The following is an 18,447-nucleotide window of genomic DNA, read 5'->3' as shown; positions in this document are numbered from 1 at the left end:
GCGAGAGGCTCATAATGGCAGTATTGACCATAACAATAAAACAACAACCTTAACATAAGTAACAGCCCTTCTTTCTTTCTTTCCCAACCAATCCCAGAGTTGTGGGTGCTTGGCAAAGCTGTCCCTTCATTCTCTTGTCCCAATTCTCACTGTTTCTAACAGAAGAAGGTACTAAACTAACTCTGCCAGATGCCCTGCTGCTATTTGGGCCATATTCACTAGCGGACAGGTCATGATATACTAAAATTTTCTTTCTCCTCCAGTCACATAGCGGGATTAGTGAAGGGGGCTGAGGTCACCCGTCTCTTCTCTTTTTCTTCTTCTCGGGGTTGATGTTGAAATGACCCACAATCCCTCTATGTCTATAACTTAGGAATTAGATCCAGGATACCTATCTGCCTGATGATGAGAACTTGCTTTTTAAGATAGAGCTGTTTTTTATGGTTGAGTACTTTTCATTTGTTTGTTGTTTTGTTTAATAAAAGATTCTGTTTCTGAAACTTCTCCAGGTTAATTTTATTTCTTTTTCCATGCAGTACTTTCCTTATTATGACTTGTGTCTCCTGTTCCATGTGAGCAGCCCAAGGATGTTAAGATTCCAAGATAAAATATTCAGCTCAGAGTTTGGGGATCTGGATTGGGATCTAAGAGTATGCCATGTGTCCTATGCATGTTACCAGAAAGTTCTGCATTTGTTTATTTGGCATTGGCCAGGCTAATAATAAAGTGTACTTTAATTTCCCATTTGCTCTAGCCCCTTGTTTTTATGATCCCTTTGGGGACTTTAGGAAAGGAGCTGTGAGATTTGGGCAGGATTCAAATGTTCCCGGCACCCTTTCCCCAGGAGGATACCACTTAATATTACCAAGACTTCACCCCTCTTTCTAAAACATCACTTTCCTTTTGAGGATACAGCCATCTGAAAGTTTTCTAGATTTGAAGGCAATAAATAATTATTTTCTGAACCTTATCTTCCTTAGCTTTCCAATACAGATGAAAGTTGAATCATAGGAAGATAATGATACAGTTGGGAAGTGCTCAGTTATGATGCAAGATTCCAGAGCAAAGAGACCAAAACTGCAAAAAGTGACATAAGGGTCAGGCTTTCTGAGTGATGACATGGTCAGGCATGTGTCTTATGTGGCCTGTTTTAGAGGGGCAGAAGCAGGGTTTCCTGAACAACCTAAATGTCCATCGACAGATGGATAAAGAAGATATGGTACATATATACAATGGAATATTACTCAGCCATAAAAAAAGAATGAAATAATGCCATTTGCAGCAACATGGATGGATCTAAAGATTATCATACTTAGCAAAGTAAGTCAGAAAAAGACAAATACCATATGATATCACTTACATGTGGAATCTAAAATATGACGCAAATATACTCATTTACAAAAGAGAAACAGACTCATAGACATAGAGAACAGACTTGTGGTTGCCAAGGTAGAGAGGGGCAGGGGAGGGATGGATTGGGAGATTGGCATTAGCATGTGCCAACTATTACATATAGAATGGATAAACAACAATGTCCTACTGTATAGCACAGGGAAATATATTCAATACCCTGTAATAAACCATAATGGAAAATAATTTTTTTAAAAAATTTAAAAAAAGAAGCAGGGTTTCCTGTTCCACATACTTGAATTTATACAGAAGGATCATTTCCATCACATAGGAAATGGAGGAGACACTCCCAGGAACCATGAAGAGGAAGATTATCCATCAATCACTACTCTTTGTTCAGTCCTACAGTGAACATGGCTCCTCTTGTTCAGGCAGGCAGCTCTGCTCTGCATCCCTGCTCTACATCCCTCTGTGGTGCAGCACAGAGGAAGCCCCTTCAGTCCTGTCTCTCATAAGATGCTGAGCTCCCTCCTGAGATGTCCTCGTTCGTCTTTGCACCACACACACTAGCCTGCCTCAGCAGCTCAGGGAGACAAACCGAGGCCAGTCACACAGTAAATGACCTGGAGCTTCTGAGATTCAAATCCCAATTTCCTCCAAATTCTAAAGAATCTTTTCTAATTAACTACAGTTAGCCAAGACGAGCCAAGCAAGTGTAGATTTTCCCATCACTGTTTTATCAGGGCTCTTAACTTTCTTTTTTTCCCCCTACCTGAGAACTTTGATAAGTTTATGGATCTTAGAATATTCTTAGAAGCCAGAAGTAAACAGATGGCAAAAGCCTGAGGCCAGTCCATTTAAAATCTCGGTTTATCAGGGAAAGAGAAAAACAACCAGACTAGGTTTTAACGACATGTGAGACTATTCAAGTCTGTCATCTAATTCTTTTTCCCAGAAGGTCTATATAGAAAATAGCTCTTTTTGCTGACCAAGTTATAAAGCAGCTGATCTTTCTCCTGACACTTCAACCCTGAAAGAAGGGACCGCATCTTAATCCCTGATAGATCTCTGGTACCCATCCTGTCATCTAACACCTGGCAGGCAATTAACAAATGCTTTTTGAATGAATGAAAGGACCAACAGGCTGACCTAGATTTCTCAATCCTCGGCTAATTATTTTAAATATATTTGGATCTGAAGCATGCCTGCTTATCACAGGTGTGTCCATGGCCCCCTCTTATTTAATTACATCTTATTGTCTTCTCCTTCACCCTCCATCCCTCCATTTACAGTTGCCTGCACCCATCTGTCATCAACTACCTTATCTGGAATATCTGCATTAGTTAGGGTATCTCTGTTTATCTCATAAACCTGAAATCTCAGTGGCTTAACAAAAAATAAGTTTATTTCTTGTGTGTGTGTGTGTGTGTGTGTGTGTCTGTGTGTGTGTGTGCACATTGGAGGGACTACCTCACTGTCTCTCTTGTTCTGTTTCTCTGTTTCTCTCAATATATATGTATATATATTGTATATTATATATATGTATACTGAGAGAGAGAGATACAGAGAGACAGAGAGAGACACAGAGAGAGAGAGAAGTATATAAAGACACGCAAAGAAGACACATGAATGAGAGAGAATGAATGGAAAGATGCACATTAAAAAGTAGACAGTGGTCAATTCTGGATGCTAGAATTATATGTAGCTTTTATTTTCCTTTTTACTTTTTTTGCACTTCCAAAGTTTCTAAAATAATTGTACTAGCAAGAAAAAAAGCCAAATTAGTTTTATCATTTTGTTGAAAAGAGACTCTAGCATGGAAATGTCCTCCAGAGGAGGCTGTGAGAAGAAAGGCCCCTGGAGGCTCCAGTGAGCAATAGGAAGTGACTGTAGTCAGGAAAGGAAAAGCACCAGAGAGAAAATGAGAAGCAAGGTAGTGACAGTGACAGCATCAAGTAATTTCCTTCCCCTCTGAAAACTTTGCTGAGTGTTTGCATGGCATGTGTGTCTCTGGCTGCGAGTTGCCTAAATGGACAACAAATCCTGTGATCTCACGGGAAATGGAAAGTCAAGGGACTGCCGTTTCAGCAGCCATGGAAGGGCCAGTGGTGCTGGAAAGCCCAGATGACAGGTCGACTGAGACGGAACACAGAGTTTTCCTATCACTTCTGCATCTCAGGGCAAGCAGTGGCATCCTGAAAGGCCAGCAATGTTTGTGGGTGAGATGAAAGAGTTTCTGACATCAAAACCATCTCAGATCTGACATCTACAGTTCAATATGTGAATTTATGGTTGATATACTTGTCCCAAAATAGAATCTGCTATTTAATTTTCTCATTATAATTTCATTTTAAGAGTGATCCCTGTGTAATTTAGATATTTCTAGGCATGTCTGCTTATTTTATAACAAGCAGAGGGATAATCTCCTCCCTCCATATGTTTATAGAGTGTTTCAAACTCATGATAGTTCTTCATAAAAGTAAAGTTTTTAATAAATTTCCACTCTGCTTTATGATTTCTTTTTTAACTGGTACCACTTGAGAGAAAACATTTCCTTTCTCTATAAAACTGCTCCTGGAATAACTCTTCCTTTTCCTTTTCATAGTTGCCTCTTTCCACTGTCACAGGTTCTTTTGTCTTCAAACATCTTTTCCTCTTCCCAAACTTCCTTGGTGCTTTTACCCATAAAGATTTTACATACCCCACCACCTAGGAAATCTTGCTCTGGCCATTGTCATGCAGAAAACACAGGAGATTGGTTTCAGCTCCCATAAGCTGAAGTTCTGAATATGACTATAGAGACGTGTTCTAAAGCATGACTGAATTCTATAACCTGTCTGTCATAGTTTTATGAAGTCTTTGGGGGGCTTTAACCATCATTTAAAACAATAATATTAAAAACGTATTTTACCCTTAGAAACAAGTGGTTTAATTCTAAATGTTAGAATACAAGTTATTTGTAAGTGTGTATTCTAGGTATCCTAAAGAAAACACTATACAAATTAAAAAGAGCATACTAAAAGAGGAAACATAAAGCAAAAAATAAATATTTGAAAAAACAACTTCATTAATAACCAGAGAAGCATAAATTAAAAACAAAACATTTACATTAAAAAATTAGAATTATTTCTATTTTCCACTGAAAGAATTCAAGTGTTTAAATGGCCAGTCCCAGAATGAGAGCAGGGTAACAGTGAGAGCAACTCTGGAGTGTCTTTTTGGGGGGAGGAGGTACAGAATATAAGGAAGGACTAAAAGAATATGTTGGAGATATGTTTAAAGAATTCAGAGACAATCTTTCATGAGATTCTATTAACCAAATCAGGGACTGTTACATTATCAAAATGAATAATATCTGTAATGGATTATAACATACTGAATGTAAAAAGAATCCATGTATCTATACTGTTATAAAAAAATACAAATGAACAAATAACTGAATGTTACAAACACATTCATACATATAAAATAGCAAGAAAAAGAGAAAGCTTTTTGTAACAGTAAAATGACAATAAATGCAGAAGGAATTGTAGAGTTAGAAAAATCATTATTTTGCAACAATCATAGTAATAGTGATTTCAGACACATATCAAAATGGATGCTAAAACCCAAGAGGGATAGTTTGTTGAGGGACAGAATATTTACACAGTCTCAAGTATCTTCCCGTAGATTACTTATTACTTACAAAAGGGAAAAGTTACCTTTACAGCAGAGAAACATGGTAGGACCACTTTAACCAAGTGATCAAAGTTAACGTCACCAAAAATAGGACAAAATTACATCATGATGTAACCCACTGAGAACAACACAGCATCGCTTCTGTGACATTCTTTTCAAAAATGTATAACCTGAATCTAATTATGAAGAAACTCAGAAAAACCCAGATGGAGGGACATTTTACAAAACAACCTGTCTGTATTCTTTAAATGTGTCAATGTCATGAAAAATAAAGATGGAGAAACTGTTTCAGATTAAAGAGATTAAAAAGACATTACAACAAAACACGATATGTCATCTTGGATTGGATTCTAGATCAGAAAACAAAATGCTATGAAGTACAGTATTAGGACAATTTAAGTATAGGACCGTGCATTGAATAATAATGTTTTATCAATGTTAAATGTGCTTAATTTGAAAATATGATAACATAAGAGAGTGTTCTTAGAGTATAAAAATTGAAATATATAGGGATAAAGGGTCTGCAACTTATTCTTAAATCATTCAGCAAATAATAATAATGATTGTATTAATAATAATAATGTATAGTTAGTATTGATAATAAGAATATATAGTTAGTGAGATTATTCATACACACAAACATGGCAAAATAATAATTGGTGAATATAGACAAAGAACAAATAGGAGTTTGTTGTGCTGTTCTTGTATCTTTTCTGTAGATCTGAATTTTTTCATCATGAAAATTCTAAAAAATTAGAATAACTAATGCTCATGCCTGTCTAATGAGCTAGTTGCTTTCATGTGTCCCTGGAGGAAATATAAATTGGCACAAGCTATCAGTAAAAAAATTGTCAATAAATACCAAGGCCTTAGAATATCCTTACTCTTAATCCAGACCTTTGGGAATTTATCCTAAGAGTTCATCATGAAATAGAGGGGAAAAACATTTGTGGAGAGATACTCACTGTTACATTGTTTAAAGTATTAAAAACTCTAGAAAATCTAGGCAGTTAGTTGAAATATGATATATTTGTTAATACATCAGATGACCTTCAAAAATATACTAGAGTTTTTACTCATGCTGGAAAATACTTGTGTTGTATTGTTATGTGTAAAAAAGAAGGAATACCAAATTATATATGATTCAAATTATGTAAAATAAATTTTTCGTAATAAAATTGACATTCCCCAAGACATGAACAATACTTATCCATGGTGTGAATTATGAGTTACCATTATCATTTTCTCTATATTTTCTAATGTTTTCCACTCTGTTGTGTTTTCTACCATAAGGGGGAGGAGCTCTGAGCTTAAGTCCAAGGGGCCCCCGACTACCATATGATTGTTGCCAAGGCCCTTTCTGTCTCCTTGTCTTCCACATCTTTGCTGTGAGGGACTTGGAAAAGGGCACTTCTCCTACTTTGTTTCCTAAAGAGAAGACAGAGCAAACACCTCCAGAGCTTCTGGGGTGAGAGACTGAAGTAGATAATCTACATCTCGAAGATATTTTTGAAGTCTTGGTCTAGCTGCAAAATGAATGTGAACTTATTCTATTCTCTAAGATTAATATTGGTCTTAATATAAGAATAATACTGTTGTGCGGACCCTGGAAACAGACCACTTTAAGAAACAAAGATCTCAAAAGATTTCCAAGTTAATAATCTGAGAGTCTCTAAACCCAAGTGGTAACAAAAGTAAGCGGTCCTCAAATAAAGGCAGAACTGGCAATTGCATTATTTCCTACCTTGAATGACTTTATTTTAAACTGAAATAAAAGAACAAGTGAAGTATGTGCACTTTCCATGGAAAGAAGTATTCTAGGAGAAGCAGTCCCAGAGGATTAGTGTTTAAGAAGGAAGATGCTAAGGGGCATATGCAGGAAAGAAATGAGAGTCTTTCACGTGAGAAAAGGACCCTATTTTAATGGAGGACCGTGAGATGTTCCTGGAGGTCACATGACAAATTGGACCCTATGTAATAACCTATTTGGATCTTGAGCAGATGTTAAAAAAAATCCCACTGTGAATTTCAGATGAAAAGAAATTTTGCTAGTATCCAGAGTGCATGGGAGGAGATGATGGACTGATAGAAAAACAAAGCCCGAGGAGTGTCTTTAATTGTGCACTGTGAGATTTACTGGGGCCCGACAGGGGTCAGATTTGAAGTCCTCCCTGTTCAAAATCTATAAGAAAAAAAATGGTATAGACTGGTTAATTCTGCTGACAACACAGAGTTGAGGGAGGCGTAGCCATTCAACAAAAAGTCAGCAAAATTCAGAAGGGTTTGGGGGTTATTCCCTCGCCTTGAAAGTTCTCGGAAATCAGTTGATGCTAGTTCATCAATGTTCACATTTGGAGGAGAATGTATGACCTACAAAGTACGTGTAGAAGACCCAATCAAAAGTTGTTTTTGGCACAGGAAGGAAGATTACATTAGTGTAACTTGAATTCCTGGATTGCTTTGGACAATGCCAAGATCTGGGGCTCGACTCTAGATAAGGCAAGTTTCCCAGCCTCCTATTTTAGACATGTCAGAATCTGGAACAGTGCACACACATTTTCAGTAGGATGGAACACTTCACCTTTAGTTGGCCTTTGGTGGGCGGCCATGAAGCAGGGGCTGAGTAGACTAGTCCCTGACAGCCTGGTACAAGGTGGGTTCTTCACCACGAACGAACCAAGAAATCATGACATAGGAATATTTCATTTTCTCCATCCTTGCAACTTTATGGAGGGCTAGCAAAAATGCTATCTTCTCCTGAAGAAGAAGTGAAATGTATCCAATTTATTTGCTCTTAAGTGCTGAATTAGTCTCCCCAGTACAGAGGGTGTAGGCATTTCTTATAAGAGGAAAGGTCATCAACACTCTTTTTTTTTTTTTCTTCTGTCCTTCCCAGAAAGTTTTGTTTGGAGCCAGCTACAGTGTTTGTGTCCATTTTGATGTCTGGATACACCACCTGAATTTGGAAGATCTCATTCTCTATTAAACCGTATTTTTGAACAAAACTAGAAGGGTGGCGGGTTCCAAAGGTGATATTTTGGTGGGAGTCAGGGCACTTAAAAAGATGAAGAGTTCCAGGGTCTTGCTTGTGGCATTTGCAGTGAATTGGTTAGATGGTGAGGACAGTTTGAGGCCATTCAAATTAGCAAAGGTTTAGGACTGTGGCTAGTGAAGTCACCACTGCATTTCGGTATGTAAGGTGGACAGGAAAATGTCCTGCCTGCTTACGAAGAGGTGCTAAATGTGAAGCAATGACCTACGCAGAGGCTGGCAGACGACAGACAGACATATGAGGAGAGCAGGCTAGTGGCCTGAGTCTCAAAGGAGAGGGTTTTCTCAAGGAGGGTGGGAAAGCAGTGGCCTAAAAGCTGTCGTGTAGGTCTATAAAAATGTATCTAGACCCCCTAGAACCAGTATCGAGGAGCCACATGCACACAAGCAGCAACCATACACACAACCATCACCAGGGGTCTTCAGGGTTTCTGAGACCACGGGTGGCAGGAAGGACACTTTGTGAGGAGTTTGAGGACTTCGGGGGAAGACAGAATAAAATGGAGTGGTCTTTCCTGGGAACACAGGGGGAGGTATTGGGAGCTAGTTAGTGAAAGGGTGAGTCTAAAGGAGTCTGGCAAGGTCCACATTCTGAGCAGATAACAATTCAGAAGGGACTGCAGCTCTGAGTGGTGCTAGAAAACACCAGGAATTAGAGAAGCAGAACCATGGGAGCCAGACAGAAACAACGGAATTTAGAGAAATTTAGCGAACACTGTTAGCAGGTAATAATCTTAGTGCTGTACAAACCCGAGAAGTGAGATTTCCATTTCTGATGAAGAGGTAGATTCTTACATATGTCCTCCTTTAGATCATTAATCCTTGGGTGAATCGGTCCTGCCATGTGAACCTCAAAGCAAAGTTGAGGAGGTTCACGCCAGCGACTCAAACCCAAGCCTTGCCTAATTTCGAGAATATACCCCTTTTTGTCAAAGTGCTCTTCCTTTTCAAGCCATTCTGGGTCCTGACAACATGCTAGGGATGACGGCAAGGAAGTTGTAGCACTTGGAAGGCCTCAGAAGAGAGGGAAGAAGCTGACTCCAAGAGTAAAAGGTTGAATGATTGTCAGGCAGGGGGCCAAGGAACAGGGGAGCAATTCTGCCAGATCTCCACTCCCCCTCCGAGCGCTCCAACTTCCCATCCACCGCCAAGACACATTTCATTTTTCTGACATGAAATATGTATATAATCCTAGCCTGATTTTTTAAAGCACAAGAGGGTTGATTCTGTTTATGCCTCCCCGTAACTCCCACCCAGTACAAACATTGGCCTCTAGCCTGGTAGTGACGACAGAAGCTAACAAAACAGAATCCCAGAGCCAGGAAGTATGTGGCTAAGTAAATATGCCCCCGAACGCTGACATTTTTAACCACATAGGGGCAGTGGTGGAGGACTTGGGCAGGGAGGCACAGGCAAGATAACTGGGTGAGAAAACAACAGCAGACACTTAATGACTGACTTGTTGCTCGGATGCTGGTGCTGTTTGTCTGGTCCTGGCATTGTGACTTTAGGCGTCATCTTCTGGATTTAGATCTTGGTGGCTGAAGCAGGGAAAGGGTATCCTCAATGAAATGAGATCTGTTTCAGGACATTTCGTGTGCATCCCCAAAATACATAGCTTGACATAAGCAAATATGACTCACGTAAGAATAATCGTAAAGGAAATAATCGTAAAGGAAAGGGATCGGGCAATTGAAATACGTGAGTCCATGAATTAATGGACTAATATCATCAGGCATTTGTGGTGTGCCAAAGCACACCCATTTGATAGCGAGAGCCACCGTGCTATGCACCTTGTAGCTCTTATTTCACAAAAACATCATTCCCACTGTAGTAGGCAGGGATCCATGGCATCAGAGATCTTGTATCGTTTCTCATTTATTGAGGTTCCTAAAAACATCACTAGATTTCATCCTTTGTTTTTTCATCCTTTGTTTTAACACTTTTATGAGCAGAATGGTTCTCTTCTCTAATATTGTGTTCATTCCCAGCAACTAGCTCATAATATATGCATTTTTGACTATATTCACTTTTGGATGAGTAAATGATAATGAATGAAGGACTCATTGTCCCTTTAGAGATTCTGAGAAACTTAAAAGAAAAAAATGTATAAATTCAGCTTAATTTCTGATAATGGTTTTATGATCTCAAAGAGCCATAGAAAGGATCTTTCTCAAGACCAAATCAAGATCTTCCTACTTACATCTGGCAGCTGTGCTGTGTTCTCCTTTACACCCATGTACAGGAATGCAACGAGGGCCATTTTTGTTGGTCAGTAGTTTTAGAGTGGGAATGATGCCTTCCCCTCTGGTGGCCCAGGTTAGAACTTGTCTAGGCAGATTTTTGACATCTGTGGAGCTACAGGGGCTGAAATGTATGGACCATCTTGGTCTGAGAGTCAAGCTAAAGCTGATTCCCTAACTTGACAATCACTAAAGTTTCCTATTTGATTATTTCTTCTAAAACTAGAGAATATTAAAAAATAAATCTGCAAAAAGATTCTTGAAACGTTTGATCTGGATTTCTCTTTCTCTTTCTTTCTCTTAATCCATACTCTCTGTATTAATATCCTTTCCTGTCTTGAAATAGAGACCTCAAATATCTGCCACTACTATCTTGATTGCCCAAGGTAAGTTCAAAAATTGAAAAAAAATCTGTCTCAGAGATTATAACTCAAAGCAGTGTTAGTCATTATAGGAATCAATATTAAAGGACATGCACATGTGGGGATGTGCCTTTAACTCAAGTTCTTTTCAGTTGGAAAATGTTATTCTTAATAAAATTGGCTGGATTAATTTTGAGCATTTTTAATTCTTGGTTTTTGCCACCATGCCTACAGGATATACAGCCTTTCCACTGGCCTGCTCCCTGCGTAATCTCCTCCTCAATTTTTGGCTTCTCTTCTATCTATGTTTAGACATCTGAGCTCATCACTAAATTCTGCTTTCCCCAACTGTTGTTGGGCTCTTTCCCATGCCCCTGACTGCAAGCTGGACAGTTATCCAGCAGTATTCTCACTAAATTAAGATGGTATCTCAATAGCAAGCGGGTTCTTCTCAGTCAGAACAAAATGAGTATCTTCTAGCCTTCTCAGCCAACACTACGAGATTAATGGAGAATCGTAGCCAAAAGTGAGATGATTCTTTGTCAGGCTGCGTGCACTAATACTAATACTATCTTCCATTTTTTATAATGTTCCCTTTTGAGATGCATTCTTCCTGTATAGCACCCTCTGTACCATCACAGATTTCTGAAATTGCAGGGGGCGCCGTTCAAACAGAATGGGGTGAGATTGGCACTTCCTAAAGTTTGCCATGCGCAGCCCAGCAACCATCCATGTGGCACCTAGATGCTTAGACTCATTTTCTATTCACACTAAAAGGGAGAGTATAAATAATCTACTCCTACTTCTGCCTTTCACAGATGAGGAACTGAGGTCCAACAATGAAAGGTCTTAGGTATTTTCATATGGCTAGGTGTTCATTGAGCGGCTGTGTGAATTCATGTAAAGAACCCACGTCTCCTTCCTATTATCCACATTTCATGCCAATAGCACTTGATGGAAAAGAAACTTTTCTTTAACATGTAAAATTATATAAAGTACTTTTGTTTGTTTGATAAAATTATGAGACCTACCTTGACCAACACAGAAATCTTCATCAGTTGAAGAACCTAGGGGCAAGATGGGAATAAAGACGCAGACATACTAGAGAATGGACTTGAGGACATGGGGAGGGGGAAGGGGAAGCTGGGACAAAGTGAGAGAGTGGTAGTGTATATATGGACATATATATACTACCAAATGTGGGATGGATAGCTGGTGGGAGGCAGTCGCATGGCACAGGGAGATCAGCTCGGTGCTTTGTGACCAGCTAGAAGGGTGCGATAGGGAGGGTGGGAGGGAGGGAGACGCAAGAGGGAAGAGATATGGGGATATATGTATATGTATAACTGATTCACTTTGTTATAAAGCAGAAACTAACACACCATTGTAAAGCAATTATACTCCAATAAAAATGTTAAAAAAAAAAGCCATTGACAGTAGAAGTAAAATCAAAATTTAATTTCCCAATTCCTTGCATGAAAAAATACATGCTATTCTTAAGGACAAATGGGGGTTGCATGGAACAAAGAAGTATATAAAGGCTATTTAAAAAGTCCTGAAAGGAGACCCACAATGATTATTTAGAGTATCCAACCTTGGGCAAAACCTACATTTTCGCTGCTGTTTACTAAACAGCATAATATTTATCTTTGGATGCTAGCTTATCTATTAAAAGAGAGAACAACAGCTCCCTGTGCCAGAACAATGGGCTGGGAAGCAGAGGGCTAGTATCCCTAGAATTAACTCTTCTTGAGGTTCATTCTTTCACCCAGACATGTTTAGTTTCCTCTCTTGTCCTAGATATACCAGGTTGTAAAAAAAGATTAGACTGGACGATCCCTAAGGATTCGCGTGATCTTTAATAGTTTACAATTCATTTTCCTAGAATTAGGTAGAAGGTAAAGACATATAATTGTTGTAATAGTACCGGAATCTCTGAAGAGTAAAAGATACCTAGCCTATATATTTTCTAATGTTCAGCCTGCTGCCTCTATTTCCTTTTAATGGATCGTTTGGCTGTACTACTCATAGCTAATATATGATCCCCTTCTTACAATCTACTGGATCCACCTACAGTGAAATGTCCGGATTCCTCTCTACCACCACCATCTCCGTTTTCTAAATCTTGGAAATTCTCAGCCTTGAAGCAGCTTGTTGGCTCTGAGCTGGGTATCTGTTTACTTGGTGTTTTTCATCATCTGGGAATTCTCATTTGGGACTCTCTGTTCTGTGTTCAATGGCTCCCTGGTCTCTGTGTTCTCGGCCTCCTCGCTGATTATTCGATTGCACGGTTTCCCTTCGTGGCTCATCTTTTTTCATTTGTTTCATGTTGTTCATGTCAGTGTATTTAAGCTCAGGCCTGGTATTTCTGGCTCCTTTCTAACAAAACTCTGTTTATTTTTTCCTTTCTTCCTTCTCTCCTTGTTAGATCATCTGTCCCACAGTTTCATTCCACTGGCAATTGCAGAGAATTTATCAATGCAGTTTAAAAATTTTCGCATTTGTTTACTGGAAACTTCCTTCCTACTCGAGGTCTTCTTATTCTCAGGAGGTGTCATTGTCTATATCATATCTCTTTGTTTCTGAAGCTTCCTCATAAAATGGATAAATAAATGCCTTGGTGTGGTAAGCAGAATTTCTAAAATGACCTCCTCCTTGAGATGTTCTGACCTAATTCTCCAAACTTGTGAATATGATGGTGTATCACACTTGTGACTTTGTGTTTTGCTATATGGCACACAGTTGCCCTTAAAATAGGAAGATGATCCAGGTGGGCTTGACATAATCACGTAAAAGCCAAAGGGGAAGTCAGAGAGATTTGAAGCATGAGGACTGGACACGCCGCTGCTGCTGTGAAGATGGAGGGGTCCGTTTGGAAAGCAGGAGGAGGAATGAGGGTGGCCATAGGACAGACAGCAACCTCTGGCCAACAGCCAACAAGGAAATGGGGACCTTCATCCGGCAACCAGTCAGGAGAAAGTAAATTTAGTCAACAGTCTGAATGAGTTCAGATTCTTCCCCAGAGCCTGCAGATATGAGCCTCACCTTGACTTTGTCCTGTGGGACCCTAGGCAGAGAACCCAATTACACGGGGCCCAGGTCTCTGACCTGCTGAAACTGTGACATAATACTTTAGTGTTCTTCCAAGCTGGTGAGTTTGTGGTGATTTGTTACACAACTGTAAGAAACTAATATTCCCAGCTATTGTGCTCTTTTGGTGCTTCTGTCCTCCTGCCTCTGGATTCGGTACCTACAGAAGTGGGATCTCTGGGTTCATTGAGTTAAAGTCCTTTTGGATCACAAGATCTCCCAAATACTGAGGTTAAGAGAAGCTTCCAGCTAACGTTTTAAATAAATCTAATTTAGAATTGCAATATTGCTTTATTTGAAGAGAACTGGGAACAGCCTGGCACAGTCACCCCTACTCAGGTACTAGCAGCTGAAATCTCTGAACTAGCAAATTATACCCTCAATTCAATGACACAGTAGGGGGCAGGCAGTGGGGGGAGTATGGAAAGTGGGTGTGAATGATGTTGGACCAATCACGTGAAAAACGTGGGTTAATGCGATTTTAAAAGTAAATAAAAAAAGGGTAAGAACAATTTGCAAAGGTAAAAAGAAACTAGAGTAGAATGGAATCAACTTGTAGACAAGTTGATGGGTAAATTCTGAGAACTGATCAAACTACTTACAAAATAACCATTGCTTGTAGAAGTAAGGGAAATTGGGTGTGAGAGGAAAAAAAATTAAATATCTAGGCAAACTCCAGGCCTCTTCTTAGTTGTGTCTTTTCTTTCTGCCTCACTACAAAGTAAAGAATCAACTAAGGAACTGTAGAACTGTAGGAAAATTGTATTTTTACTCTGATAATATGAATCTGTGAATATTAAACGCAAGTTAACAGAAGAATAAGATTAAAGATAGTTGTAAGAGAATTCCACAGCAAATGGCTCTGAAGCTTTGAAACTCTCAAAAGGGATTGCACCTTAAAAGAAGTCAATAAAATATAAGTTCGAAATCCCTGTTTATGAATAAAGTTGAAAATATTCAATGCGGGAAGCATCTTCTGTGAAAAAGAAGATCTAAAGATGTCAGAAATCAAGATTTAAATTTAGCAATTTGGAGATCTTTACCTAAGTGTTTTCATTTCTGTAGGTCTCAGAATTGCATATCACTTGCATATCCAAACTTGTCATTATGTAAACAAACTTGTTTTTATAGAAATAAAAATATAATAATGTGCTAGTCTAGCAATATCTGTGGCCCATGTCTAGCAAATACCAAGAAGAGCAGAAGCCATATCAGAAACCAGGGACTTGAAAATCTCAGACTGTGAGAGAGCAGGAAGATTGTGTTCAAAAATTTCCCGAAGTTCCCTGCTATTGGGCAAAGTCAAGTTGTGACTGCTCCTAAACTCATCCTAAAGGAAATCTCTGGCTAGGCGTCCCCAGGTGGGCTGTGTCAGTTTCATGTCAATTCATGGGGTTTCCAATGAATGAGAGCGAGGGAGAAGGCTGACATGGACTCAGCTCATGACCTGAGCTGAGTGGCTCAGGGAGGGGATGAGAGCAGTAACTGAGACCTGAAATATGAATACTAGTGAGTTAGGTGAGGTGGGAAAGTGCGGGGGAAGAGAGCGTACGGGTAGAGAAAACAGAGAGGGGTGGTTGACAGCTCACGTTAACTTCTTTCCCCGTTGGCCGTATCGCCAACTACGATGAAAACGATACCTTACGTTTCCACGTATTTCATAGTTACAATGTTCATATCTCTTCTCTTAAGGTATCTTTAAACAGCTTGTTGGGATATACACGACAGGAATTTATTACCCCGGTGTTAAAGATGAAGAAATCGAGGTCCTGCGCGAATGAAGTAGCTCTCCCTCAGTTAGTGACAGCTACTGATCTGACACAGCTGCAGTCAGAAAGGTTGCTGTGAAAGATTCTAAGTGTCATTTATACCCATTTTACAATTTGTTTGCATTTTTACCTGCCTGCATTTTTTAAAACTTATTTAATTGACATTGTTAGGTATTATCATTAGGATCATCTCCATTTGGAAGAAACTGAATGTCAGAGAATTTACATAATTTATCCAAAATCACTCCACTATGAGAACTAACCCTCAAATATCTCCATTGCCTAGCCCGCCCTTTACTTGAAATGATGGAAGACCTATTAGGGTGATTAGATCAAGCCCCCAATAATTCTTATCCTCCTGACTTAGTCCTATACATGGGCAAATCAAGACAACTTAATTCTGTTCCACTGAAGGCTTTCTTCCCACATCACCATGTCCAACAATGGAAGCTGACTTTGATTTTTGCTGCGGTAAAGATCAAGGTATTAGCACATCTGTCCTGTGTGTATTTCACTGGTCAAACAGCCACGGGCCAGCATTTGCTAACAGAAGATTAAATATACATCTGTTGATTGTGTCAAAGGAGAGTTTCTTCAAAATTTTTTTAGGGTTAGGGAAGATAAGAGGAATAAGAGAAAGCTTGACAGATGATGGGGGAAATGGGGGAAGGGGAGAGTGAGGGATGATGGTTCCAGGAATATGGAGAAACTTGGAGGAATGCCCAGAATTTGGAGTGGGAGCTAGGGAGAGAGACACAGGGCAAATAAGGGAGGCGATAAAGACAGACTCAAAGTGTAAGGAGGCCTTGAATGTCAGGACAGGAAGTTTGAAATTGATGGTGGAGGCATGGAGGAGACAAGAGAGACATACAGGGAAGTGAGGAGTAATGCTGTCACAGGAGCCCTGGAGGCCTGTCACGGGCACAGGGAGTCTGGCTGGCTGGGGCTTTGGGGAAGAAAAGATTGCAAGGGAAGGGAGAACTTCCAACTCTCATGTGCCTCACAGATATATAAATAAAGCACAATAAGGACTATAATGAGGAAATAAATGTCATAAAAATGTTTGATAGCAGATGGGACATAGAAATGTGAAGAGATGCCAATAGTCTCTAGCCAAGAGCAATAAGGGAAAGTTTGTTCTAGATGACCTTTGAAGCTTTGTTCCAACCTTGCAGATTCTGTAATTCTCTGCTCTGGTTCAATGTATTGAACTCCACTAGGAGCATTTATTTGCCCACTACCACCTATGTAGAAAACATGATGCAGGGTGCTGGGGTGGAGTGCAGGGGTGGGAAGGGGTGTGTATTTGGATATCATCTAGTTCCCTGCTCCGAAGATCTGTGCATCCTGGGAGGAAGATCTTGCAAATTCGAATGCATTCCAGAACGAGTAAATGACTCTAGAGAATTATACATGCAATGGAAGCCTAGAAGGGAGGGTGGGCATGCTTAAAAGTCATCTAGGAATGTGATGGTTTTAGGGGTAGGCAGAGAAAGATGATGACCCTTACTAGGCAGAGGAATGTCAAAAACGGGTAAGAAAAGTGCTCTGAGAATGATAATTTTGGAGGCAGAATTCTAAGATGATCCCCAGTGATTCACGCCCTTGTATAACTCCCCCTCCTTGAGTGCAAGTGGGACCTGTGACTTTTTCTAGCTGATAGACGATGTCAGAGGTGGTGGATGCCACTCCACTGATTAGCTTATGTTAGATGGTAAAGGTAATGTGATAACAGTGCATTAGAAGACGTGAGTTGCCATTCTACTTGGCAGGGAACTGTGGGGCCTCTAGGAGCTGAGAGCATTCCCCAGCTGACAGCCAGTAAGAAACCAGGACCTCAGTCCTACAACGGCAAGAGACTGCATCCCACCAACAAACAGGTGAGCTTGGGAAAGGACCCAGAAATGAGAGTAGTGTGGAGGACACCCAGACTGTAGTCTTACGAGACCCTGAGCAGAGGATCCAGCTAAGGCATGCCTGCACTCCAGACCAACAAAAACAATGAGATAATGAAGGGATGATTTTTAAGCTACTAAGTGTGTGGTAATTTGTTACACTGCAATAGAAGACTAATACTACAAGCTATCAAGTCTGGCTGAAGCTCTGAGTACATGTTGAAGGTCAGTGGGAGATAAGGCTCGAAATATTGCTTGGGGTGAGACGACTTAGTCCAATCCAATGTAAAATCTATGTAATGAATGGAGTCTGGTTCATATTAGAACTAAATAAAATTCCAGCGGGTGGGACAATATTGGGGGACACCACAAGAGCTGCCATGTTCTGTGGTAATGGCAGGGGTGTGGTTTGGGGATTAAGAGAAGGAGTGACTCTACAGAATCAGCACCATAGCCATCAGCACCATACTACCTTTCTAGCACTTGCCTAGAATAGTGGCTGCCAGTTTGCAGCTATTGTGATGGTTACCTCTGGGGCTACGCCACTCCCATCAAAGTTGTTAAAGGCTGGGCAAGTGTTATTAGAAGGCACAAGACAGAACTTCCATGGAATCCTGGAAGTAGGAGGTAATAGTGTGCATTCTCCTAACTCTACTAATAGATGGTTCACTACCATGGAAAGACTGGTTGTTCAGACCTTGTCAACCATGAGAAGACTTTCTTAGTATGAGCTGGAATTTCGTGGAATCACAATTGTCAGAGATGAGAAGTACCTTTAAAATTATCATTTTAAAAGATGAGAAAACAAAGACCCCACGACGGGAAGGTCACTGTTCAAGCTCCCATAGTCACACCATGACCGGCCAGGTAGGACCTGCACCCCTTCTACCACAGCCTCTCAGGTCTGGGACAGACAAACAAAGGAGGAAGGATTCGTTTAAAGGTGTCAACTATTAAGAATGTAGAGTGGCTGAGTGCCTTTTGAATTTATAAACAAACCTAATAATTG

At 40.0% G+C, this 18,447-nt stretch overlaps 1 long non-coding RNA gene across 1 annotated transcript in view; it reads left to right on the top strand.

The window, feature by feature from the left end:
• LOC137777443 (uncharacterized) overlaps positions 1-17,417 on the top strand; it is a 287,065-nt gene extending 269,648 nt beyond the window's left edge. Inside the window, exon 3 of the long non-coding RNA XR_011076520.1 lies at positions 17,316-17,417. This is a non-coding gene — a long non-coding RNA (uncharacterized lncRNA). The remainder of the gene's footprint in view (positions 1-17,315) is intronic.
• The last annotated feature ends 1,030 nt before the right edge of the window (positions 17,418-18,447 follow it).

The sequence above is a fragment of the Eschrichtius robustus genome, chromosome 15 (assembly GCF_028021215.1).
Source record: "Eschrichtius robustus isolate mEscRob2 chromosome 15, mEscRob2.pri, whole genome shotgun sequence".
NCBI classification, from domain to species: Eukaryota; Metazoa; Chordata; class Mammalia; order Artiodactyla; family Eschrichtiidae; genus Eschrichtius; species Eschrichtius robustus.
This window is presented reverse-complemented; position numbering and strand designations above follow the sequence as displayed.